Here is a 12,265-nt window from a genome sequence, read left to right as displayed (position 1 = left end):
TACATTCTTAACTTAAGAATGTGTATGCAGCATTTGCAGAGCCATACAGGGGTACATCTGCGAAAGGACAAAGCAACGAAGCATTACCTTTGGAAGGAGGATGAGAAGGACTCTTGCACTACTGAAGTGGGAGTGGTTGCTGGCAGTRGAGTCATCAGACTGGCTGGATTTTGAGCAGCGGTAGCAGGCTGATGCGCTGAAGCATGTGGCACAGGAGCAGAGGCAGAGCTGGTAGACACTGGAGCATGCTCAACAGGGGTACTAATTAGAGTTAAATTAAATAAAACAAGAAGCATTTTAAAAAGATGTGTATTTAAATGTAAAGCATAAAACCTACTATGTTTGAACCTGAAGCTGCAAACATAGTAGCAGGCTGTGTTACTGAGAGAAAAGCACAGTAATACAGAGTAAGACAACATTTGTTAGGCATTTTTGGATGTGCAGTTAAGATGGCAATGCGGTTTTGGTCCTGTTCAATTGAAATTTATCCCAGGTGTTATACAGCACTTAAGTCCTGCTCCCACTGAAGTCAGAAACATGTAGCATACAGTACTTAGATGGTTGTATAGAGCCTATTGCAACTCTCTGAATTAGGATAAATTTCATCCGATGTTTACTCCTGGAGCTGAAGTTCACATTAGGAGTAAATTTTTTAATTAGATGAAGAAAAGCAGTTTAAAGGATACTGTTATAGTCTTATATCAGCAGAATTACTGCAAATTCTGATAGTCTAGAAATCCAGTCAGCAAAGCCTTTCTTTTGGGATTAATCAGTTTTGTGCAATACATGTAATGGAAAGATTAAAAAAAAAGTCCATTGATTGTCTGTTCGTTTCTGCCCTAAATTCACCATAAATTATATCAGCCAACTAGTCAAACAATTACAGGCCTTTATACACATGCAACAGTATGCAACAAACAAGGAGAAGACGTAGGAAAAGTTTTACTACACAAGCTTTAAAACCACTTGGGTGATGAAGACCAGAGTTGTTATCCCTACGTTCCTCTAGTGGCTCAGATGATATAGATCAGAAAAACATTAATATTTAATTTAATTTCACTTTATTTGATTGCGAAATAGATTTACTGAGGAAAAAAAAATCTAGTCKCATATCTTGTGACTATTTTAGTAACCTACTGAAATACTAATTTGTCTTTCATCACCTGCTATCTGAGCATCCAGTGCTCATTAACATATTTTAGCCCCACAGCCTCACTGGGATTTGGAAGGTATTTCTTAGGGATAGGCAAATGGGGCAAAGTTGATGCATTGAACAACTTCCCTAGGATAACAGCGGATAACTGATTAACTAAGTATTGAAGCAATTTTTTGGGAGGTTCAGTCCATTGTTTTCCACTAGATGTTTTTAACATCAGATGGATAATCGTATGTTTAACCTGCAAAATCTAAGTTCCTCAATGAATGCTTCAATGAATTGGATATTAACAAAAGGAGAATAATATGCACATTTATTAAGTTGAATGCACTTATAGTCATAGATAGTTGTCAATAAATGAAATAAAGACAGCAACATCATTTAAAAATACTCCACTAAGAGAAAAAAAATGGCAGAAACAGGAAAAGGCAAACTTAATTTGGTCTTTAGACAAATTGCACTGTGGATTTTATCAGTCATTATCTCCAGAACAAATAAGCCACTGAAGATAACTACTTACAGTTTGAGTCTTCAAGTTATTACACTGTTTTGGGTCAGAAACTTTTCAGTGATAACATAAACAGCTAATATAACCAGGCCTGATGGCCATGGTTCTTGTTGTCATATTAGTGTGTAATAGATTCATTTTCTTTGGTTATCCCAATACAATATTTATTTTTAATAGTGCATAACTGTGCATAACTTAGTTGTCCCCAAAGCATTGATGTAAAAGCATGTTTATACATAATGGATGCATTTTTACTCCTTTTGACCTAACTCATAAGCATTTTGCCACATCTTTGGGTTCTTACGAATTACTCCCATCAAGGTGATGGCACTAGGTGATTTCCTTGTGCAACGTACAAAGAATGCCCAAAGTATTCTTCCCCTGAGCACAGCAAGTATCAAATAACAAGAGGCAGCTTACAGTTCCAAGACTGTTTTTCAGTCAAACCTTAGCTCCCCAACACTCTTTCAGCTGTTCTCTAGGTGAGTTTGCCAGTGTTTTTCTTTGCCTTTCAGCCATTCAGTCTGGTATTTTCTTTCGCTTCTCTCACCAAACACCAATTCAGCAAGTTATACTCAAGACCTAGAATTAGTGTTTGGTACATGAGAACCCACGACACCCCCTGCTCTTCAAGGGACCGTCCCATTTCCCCTAACCTGCTCTTCTAACTGCACCTTCTTGTATGGTTTAGTACTCTAAATGATGGTGTCTCTTATTTCAGCCAAACATTTTTTCATTTGGTTAGCTGGAAGTGTGGTTGTTATGCCCACTGATTTCAACAAAGTTTAATCCAGCCTACAGTGAAAGCAGCAAATCACTATTTTCTCCTTTATGAGTTTCATTTGCCATTATATACATAGCAACCGAGCTCCTGAAAATACTAACCTTGTTTACAATTCTTGTTTTCAAATCAGTACACCTAAAGTTTTGCAACAGTTTTGCACAAATTTGTTCATCATAATATGCATTTGAAATTCTGATCAACTTGTCTTTCTTGATGGTATTTGCATTGTGTTGCAAATTCTTCTGCTTTAGTTATTACAATATCATTTATATAGACTATGTAGCAGAGTAGCTGTATATTATACACTAGCCCATGATCCATACCTGTGATGTACTACTGAATTTTAATATAAATGGATACACACAGGATTTGATTTATTTCTTTGCAAACAGTGGGTACTGGAGTTTTCACATTAAAAGGTGTTGACTCAAAATTTAATACTTACACATCTGTGATTTGGCAAATATGAAAGTATGGAAACTATACCATAAATAAAATGGAACTTAAGTCTAAGTCCTAAAAACAAATACAAACCAGAACGACAAAATACGTGAAATCCTATTGCAATTGAAGTGAAAAGGAATTTGTTACAGATTTCAACAGAATCAAGACTTCATACCATAAATATCAGCAAATAGTGAGGTTACTTAACTGTTGTAAAGATCTCTGAAATGTTAACCAAAACGCATACTCAGTGATTATCATATGAAGGGAAGATAAGAATGTGTGTGGGCATTGATCTGTATAGAGACAGACTGGAACTGGACAAACATATAAATAAACTAAATGCAAACATACTGGAATACCATATAAAAGTAAAAACAAAACAAAACATTTTTTTTTATATCACATGCTGTTTGTAATGATTCTTTTTATGTGATTAAAATGTTAGAGGTTTGATCAGCTTCCTACAAGGAAGAACATATTAATTATTTTACAGAACAAGGAAATGGTTACATGAAATACATATAAATCTTAAAAATCAGGGTGAACTGGTTACATATAATGTCTGCAGTTGGTGACTAATTTGTTAATCAGTTTTACAGACAGAATTTAGACTAATGTGACTATTCTTAGTTGAACCACTACAAATATTTAAATATGTAAATATAATTTAAATATTACTAGATATTTAATAATATTTTAAATCAAGTATTTTAAATTTAATATTTAAATAATTTTAGATTATTTAAATTGATCTCTTAAGTTTGATGTAACTGCTTCCATTTACTTCTGCTGAACATGTTTTATATGAGCCCCAGGATTTGCATAAGACAAACAAGTGGCTCCTCTGAAGTCAGTAAGTTACATTGCTGGTTTCAAAAATGTCAAGACTTCCTCTGTTTAGAATTTCTATCTGATGTTTTTTAGTTCTTCAGGTGCAGAAGAATTAAGAACTGATAAAGACAAAATACTGCTTTATAAAATGGAGTATCTATTTTAACAGCTTCATTACAGGCACATTACAGGTATTTTTGTTCAGCTATTCTGTACATTTTTAATCCTTACAGTAATTTACATTTTAAGGAAAAATCAACGGAAATGTACCTTCTCAAACATCTTTATATCTGTGGTAAGAAACAAACATAAATGCATAACAAAATTAAGTTATGTGGATCAAAACAAACACCTGTATTCTGTTGTTCTCGCTTGATTTTCACTCATGAAAAGGAGCACAGATCAGTAGAGGTTAAGAGGATGATAATGGTTAACAACCATGATGAGAAAACAGCAACAAACACACACTAACATTTAAAAAAGTAAGTACAGATCACACTTCTTTATCTCAGTGGAGTCCTAAGTTTCTGAGACTTTCTGTCCAAACAACAATTGAATGGATTATTAAACCTCTACTTAGTCTCTTATGTAATACGTGAAGTCCTTTTTGTTTCAAATCTTCCAATACATCTCTTGTAAATAAATGAAAATTCAGGGGACGAAAATTAAAATGACTGTTGTAGCATTGAAAAAAAAAAAAAGCTGGAGAATGCATTTGGAGGAAGACACAACATGGAATAGTTTTGCATTTGGATATGGGAATGTTTGTGCTTGTAGAACTACTGACTAGGCATATACTGAATATGATCAGCTGCTGCTTCTTTGCAGAAGGTGCTTAATGGCTGTTGTTAGCATACTGTAGGTGAAATCCTTAAGAGAGCCACTTAAAATATAAAACCCATATAAACTAAAAGTTGCTGGAATTTTCAGAACTTATACGTCTGCTTATCAGGAAACAGGATTTTCTGTGTCAACGAGTTAGAGGATGTTATTACCAAACCATTCCAAAGCTACAAACCAGGTCAGTTATGCAGATACATGTCGCAGTGTACCTTGGATTACCAGATGAAGTAAGAGGGACTTTCTGGCCAGTGCTGATGAAACTGGCTTCCCTCTGACTTGTACCCGCTCCAAGCCTCACGCACCCCTTGGAGGCCACTGGCTTAGCATTGTCAGTGTTGGCATCCAGCGTGCATGACTTAGGAGGATGCCAAATACTGGAGGTCACATACTGCGCATGAGTAGTACCGGTAGGCCTGAGTAACAAAGATTACAAGGGGATTTGAACATGAGTTTTTTTGTTTTTTTTTTTTTAATCATGTCACCCATTTCTTAGGTAATATTAGGTTTTTGAGGGAGAGAAAAAGAATTCCAGCCATAGAAGCAGCTGGTGGTTTTAATGGAAAAAGGTTTGTTTGAGATATATATATATTTTTTAAAGTTTTCAGAGATCCATGTGCCTGCTATCTACAGTATCAGATAAAGCAGCATTTTAGAACACTAAGACCTGGCCCTTTAAGACAGCACTTACTGTTTACATGCAGTGGGGAAAGCCTTCAGAAAAAAAGAGCAACAAGGTGCTGAATCTCGTAATAGAAAAGTCAGTTTAGCTCTAGGTTTAATAATAAAGGCTTCATTTTTCTATTTTGTTTTTTTCTGGAAGAAGATTTACATCTGTAAATATCCAGCGTCCTCTATACGTATCGCCAAATTTCTTCTACCTTAGGAGATCATCATGGTATTGCATTTGAAGTCATGACAAATTTCAATGGTTTATTAATTATTAAGATCAAAAAAAGGTTTTAAGAAATCAAGAAGATATGTACCCTGTGGCATACCTTGTGGAAACCATATTGCTGAAAATATCAAAATAAGACACATAGCAGAGCTGTGATGATAATGGAGGTGGAAAAAGCTACAGTATGACAAACCATGCAAGATTAAGGCAACATAGTGTGACACTAACACCAGTCATACATCAGAGATTGTTCCTGGTAAAATCAAAAACAAACAAAAAAAACAACAAAAAAAGAAATTTCAGGGGAGCCACTCCATAATTCTGTGGACAGTTTTATGGTCTTGTGCAAATAAAATTGCTAGCAAAATGCTAACACTTGCTACTTGGTTTTTCAATTTAATTTATATACAGTTGTTATTCAGAAATTAAGAGTTGTATTTCATTCTTTTCACATTACTCATTAAACAACCATTTTTTTCCCCATACTGTTCCAAAGTAACACACTGTGTCATTAGTGATGATAATGCTTGTACTTGGATTTTAGTTCTGCGCAACCTTTGTTCAGATATGAGCAGTCTTAACAACAACAAAAGTTGCATATTTTTAGGGAGGAATCAACTAACTGAAGAAAGCAGTGAGGTAGATTTCTTTTCATGGCATGACCTAATGAGAAGAATTTCTTTGCTTTGTTAATCTGCTTCATTCAAGAAGTACCTGCATTTCAGTATTTGTGTGTTTTAGTGCATGAACTAAATTACAAAGTGCTCTGAGAAAAGGTGGGTAAGTGTTGAAATGAAAGAAATTACTTACAGAGATATCTTTTAAACCTCATAAGCTATCAATGTTCTATCAAGGTAATCAAGAATCAGCTATAGAAGTGTACTTAAAATATCAAAAAGATCTACTAATTTAGATTTTAAAAACATCTTGAACAATTTAGACAAAGCTTAAAATAGAAATTGTTCTTAAAACCCCCTCAAACTACGATAATATTCCATTTCAAGAATGTTTGATAAAAGCATCTTATTTTTCAGGTTATAAATTCTGAGGAATTTAAGTTTCATAGTCTGCTCTCATCCCACAGAACTTTTTGAACTCTAATTTAGAAAGAAATATCTAGCCAACCTGCTCAGTTGAAACCTCCATCATTAATCATCTGCTCAAACAGTGTACACATTTGACATGTTTTGGGGATAAGAACATTACGGGGAAGTGGGAGGTAAACTCTAAATGGGAAGGAAGCAGAACACACGGAGCAAACATTACCTGTTTTCTGGTGCTGCTGCAACATTTTCCTTGCCTCTGTGAAAGGAGGGGATACAGTATGAATAAAGCAAGCATAATTGCCAGTGATGGCAAAAAAATAGGGCAAAGGAAGATGGGCTGAGGAGAAATGTTTGGTTGCCAAAAGCATCACAGAGTGGTTGCCTATGAGTATTACAGCTGTAAGAAACATGTTCAGCTCACCAAGTGAAACCCACCAAATATTCAAGTTCATTGCATGCTTTTTCTCTTTTCAATTGCAAACAACTGTGTTTCAATATTAAAGTAAAATGGAGGATAATTAACAGTTACAAATCAGTCATGGTCTGTATGTATAATATATAATTGCAGGTATAGTTTTGACTTTAGTAAGTTCCCTTTTAAAATAAGAATTCAATGGTATTCTAGTGGAACATATGCCAGCTCCAAGTGGTAAAAATAATCAAACTTGGGTAGTCCTCAAGTATCCAACATTTTGAAGTGATAAGCAGTTAAACAGTTAACAAAGACTCTTACAAGATGGATTATATATTTCTGGCCTCACTTAAAAATTCTCTGTTCTATTCAAATAAATACTGTTTTTCTCAATCTAAGTTTGATTACAGACAAGTGAAAAAGTCCCTTCCTTGAGGCAAGGAATAAGTCAGCCTCAATTTCAGTGATACAGAATTAGGCTCTGATTCTGTAAATACATAWACATGCTTATGAAAGTATCTGATGAGTTTAAGTGCAAGCAATTGTGTATTTGTGGAAGAAATTAAGACATATATGTCTTAGACTCTTTTACCTTTAGACTCCTGTCTTCAGTTTGAAATCCAGGTAAGTTAAATAATTTGAGACAGACTCAAAATGCAGCAAGTAAGTGGATGCTTATGTTTTTTCCTACTTAAGATATTGTGCTGGAATTTCAACATGCTTAAAGTTAAAATATGCTGAATGAGAATATTTTCCTGAACGAGGGTCTAAAATTAGAAAACAGAAAGCAAATGTCCTCATTTACCCAACTAAACTTCCTTTCTAAAAAATCCTGCCAAAAAAGAAATACAAAGATTTAATTATGTTAATATGTTGGGCTCCAACCATTGTCTTACATTGTTTGAAGCACTAATTTTAATATTTTCCATGTTATTATTTTACATATATTATTTCTCTCTTTCTGTCTAGATAGATATTCATACATATCCCCCACTTCCTTAGTTTAGCTCCAATACAGTTATAAAAACCAGTCCAGTTTACACCAGCAAAGATTTGGGCATCGTATGTTTTCTCTACCCTCTCATCTTTTAAAAGCTCTCTTAACTAAAATGTAACCTCCAAAATATATGAACTGAAGCCAGACTTTCAAATGCAGAAGTAGATCTGAAAAGAGCCTCAGATTTGTCTTTCTCTGACTAAGAACATTATTATGGTCAGAATGGAAGAACCTGACTTGAAAATAAATTCCCTAATAAGATAGATTGGTTCACCACTCTAAAGCAATGAGAAACCAAACAGTATCTTCATAGACAAGCAAGTTGTAATTTCACTGGCATGTCATGTGTAGAAAAGCCAGACTGAAATAAGGTGGAGGAGGATGAATTAGAAAATAGGGTTTGTGAAAGAAAAGTGTTAATACACCAGAGCCATAACCATGCAAGAATGTTAAAAAAAATACAATCACAGCCTGAAGAGAATAAAGCATGGCTTATTTCCAGTGTTAATGTGCTATGAAAAAATTACCAACAAGACCAAAAGGTAGGCAATTGGTGTAAGGCTTCTAGCAGCAGTAGGCTCTGTTGTTCCTACTAACCGGCCCCCACCCTTTCTGCTCTAGTCATTGTGGCCTTATGCTGAAGAATGGAGACAAATGACACTTGGTTTTCAGGTCAGGATTTCACATAAGATTTTTCCCTGAGTGTGCAAGTACAAGATAATATAGAACAATGATGGCAGGGGAGTTGTGAAGGTTAAAAGGAGAGGTAAGTATTATAGTAAACATCCTTCCACAGAGTAGAGCAAAGGAAAAGTCAAAGGGTAAAGGGAAAGACAGCCTCAAAGGCACACAACACCTCTTTGCTGCTGGAGTTTTGGTTTCGGGAACTATTTCTCTTCTGGGAACTATTTCTCTTGCCAGTCAATGGGAATTATTCCTGTCTGACTAACAGTGAAAGAGACTGAAGATCAGATGCAGCTGTTATTGGTGATATTTGCATTTTGAGGAACAGGCTATCAGATTTCTAGTCTTTACAACCAAATATTTTTTGCTGTGTAATGAATTTTACTTCCAAGTCAAATACATCCCTGGGGCAAGCTTGGTAAAGTCAATAGCTTTACACCATGAAAGAATTTAGCTCAGAATACTAGGAGCAGTTTGTATCTTTGTGACTACACAGGCTGCTCAAAGAAATGAGAGTAGTGGATATCTTTGAGTTATCTGGGATATTTTTCTGCAGTCCCTTTAGTYCCCAGTTGAAAGGGCTTATTGATAGAAGGGTCTTAGTCAATGACTATTCTAAGAGAACAGTGGAAAATCCCACAGATTTTATTAGATATTGGCCATGCATCTCAGAGGAGACATATGTATGCAATATACTGTCAGTCCTAATTACACAGTACATTTCATAATATCCATTGTATAATATTTCCCTCTCACAAAAGCACACTACATGAAATGGTCATGAAGACAGAGCAAGTGAAATGACTTAAACAGAATCCTTGTCTCCCACACACCAGCAAGCATAACAATAGTTAACGTTACTAAATGAAAATGCACTTGCAAACCAAGCTTCTGTGTTCTAGTAGATCCTAAAAGAGCTAGAAACTTAGAGAGTTTCTAATAAATGAATTTGTTCAGTCTGAACTGTATGTACTGAACAGCAAAATACTTTCCCATTTTGTTTTACATTTGAAAATTAAATGTAAAAGATTCCTGAACAAACATGTGCAAGTAGCAGCAGATCTGAGATGCTGAGCTTGGACACCTTCCATCTACCCCTTAGAGAATAACAGAGCTAGACTCTCCTGAACAGCTCCTCTCTACTCCATTAAAATGTTGTCGAGACAGAGAGAATATTTCATGAATAATGAAGGTCTGATGACATAAGGAACATTAAGCGTCTCGAGAGACTGTGTGTCCCTTTAGCTCTTTTCTGTCTTTCAGTACTGAAGCAGTAATTGAAAAGCAATACAAATATTATTGATTTATTCTCAGCATTCCCAGGCAGCAAGACAGTATTTTACAAATGAAGAATTAAAACATGATGGAACTGCTCACGGTCAAAAAGAAGGTCCATGGCAGGGCTAAGAATTGAAATTAGCTCTCTTGAATCCCTATTGAGTATTTTAAATATCAGCTCACCCTCTTTAACCTTTAAATGACTCACCCTCTTTAAAGCCAAAGATTATGGAATTTTATAAATACTACTCTTCAGTTTATCACTGCTTGCCTGTATTGATCATCCGATAGTCTTCTATCCAACCTAACCAATATAGGCTGGCCTTTTTCAAAGAGGAAAATAGTTATTAGGACTTAGAGCTTATTAAGGTCCGTACCTATAGAAGTCCGTACCTATAGAAGTCCGTACCTATAGAAGTCCGTACCTATAGAAAGTTCTGTTTTTCCACCAGTATGTTGTGGATGTGCAGGACTTACCCTTATTAAACCTGTAATCGTTTTCACTCCAAGATGTACTTATGTGCACATAAACATGTTTGTCTACAAAATATTTTTTAAGAATTTCTAATACAGCAACTAGGAATAAATTTGCATGAAAGCTTCATAATTGCCTTCCAAACATTTCTGTCTCGAAGGCATGAAATACTGTCACTGTTAGGAATTGAACATTGAGCTAGACTGGACTGTTGTTCTGATCCAGTGTGGCAATTTCTATCTTCCAGTGTTTGCAGACGAGAATTCTCCCTTGGACACATGAATATCAGACTATTGAGACTGTTTGTCATTTTATTTTTTCAAACTGCATATTTGTAACTKTAGTGGTCTATTATCTTAACAAAGATATCACAAGACACACACACACACACAAAAAAAAAATCATAAGCAGTTAACTGGAGAGGATAAAAGATTTCAGTGATTAACATGCTGGTTTAGTTATGACTTTAGTTTAGGATCAGAAAAAAGGGATAGGAGAAGAGCTAGTCTCTCTTTTTCAGCCACTGCAGTTAAGAATGTGAGCAGCCCACGCCAAACCAATATCCTGCTAGGAAGTCTGCTTTCCAAAACAGGGAAATACTTTTCTCCCAGAAGGTACCCTGGTTTGTGCAGACTGTGCCACAGAATAGGAAAAGCATCATCAGATATTCAACAAAAAAAACAGCAACTCATTCTCAACAGCTAGTATGGAACTAAAAATCAAAGCAGCTCACTAAATCAAAGCAAATCCCTCCTACAGACCTGGAATACATTTCAGCTCAATGGCCGCTGCAGATAATTATTCCCTATCTTGGCCTTAATGCTGCCATTGGATCTATTTGAACAACTACCACTAGCTTTTTTAGGGTGCCACTGGTAAAGCACAATTATCTGTCAGTAAGAACCTGAATGCAGGATCAGGACTTTCAGTTTATATTTGTGACCTTTACAGGCAAAAAACAATGCACAACAAATGTAGGTATGGTACGCTGAGAAATGATTCCCCTTTCATTGACGGGCTCTTTCTCATCATGACTTCACTTTTCCCTAAGGAAGGTGAGAGAAGAACAAGAACCCATAGATCTCAATGTCAGCTGGTCACTTTAGAGCCACTTTAATTTGTGACTTTTATGATAACAAAATTCATACTTGCTCTACACAGAGATCCTTATTATCCTAAGTTTGAAGCTGCATCTAAGATACACTAGTGCATCTTTTCTACTCAGTTCCTGAATGAACTAAATAAGCAGTATGGACTACAACAGTTGTCAAATTATTTCAGAATATGGATTATATTTTATTTCACAGATTCTCTTAAGGATTTTCTTACCTTCCCTCCCTCTCACTTGTAATTGTATAACATTCTGGATCAACTACAAAAATTGCTTACATGGAAATGAACTATTAGGAAATTATTAGTATTTAGCATAGTTCTGCTGACATTAATGCAATTTAGAAGCAGAGTAAAAGGAAGCAGTGCCAGTGCTCTGTCATCAGCCAGTTCGCAGAGCTTTGTTTAGTGAGAGTTAGAGAACGGGTCTGATGATCCACAGACCACACGTGTTAGACATGCCCAGTGGAAAACCTGCTACATGCAAGAACTCTTTCCTCGTTGGACTGAAGGCAATGTAAGAAAACAGTAGTAAGAGAGAAAGGTAGCACTGCTGCACTGGTATCTTGGTTAGCCCATGTGCATTATTGGAAGGATGCATATGCACACCTGAAAGATTGCTCAGTAGGAACGGAAGAATGAATGTGAGGTTATGAAAAGCAACCAATGCAGAAATAAACATGTAATGGACAGGAACATGCAGAAGACTGAGATGGTAAAGAAGAGATGTTAAAATGCAGCTTAGTGCACAAACAAAAATGTGAGTCTTGAGCTCTGACAAGCTCTGTTAGCTTATGCA

This window comes from Apteryx rowi, unplaced genomic scaffold (genome assembly GCF_003343035.1).
Source record: "Apteryx rowi isolate R43461 unplaced genomic scaffold, aptRow1 scaffold_30, whole genome shotgun sequence".
NCBI lineage: Eukaryota > Metazoa > Chordata > Aves > Apterygiformes > Apterygidae > Apteryx > Apteryx rowi.
Note: the sequence above shows the minus strand (reverse complement) of the source record.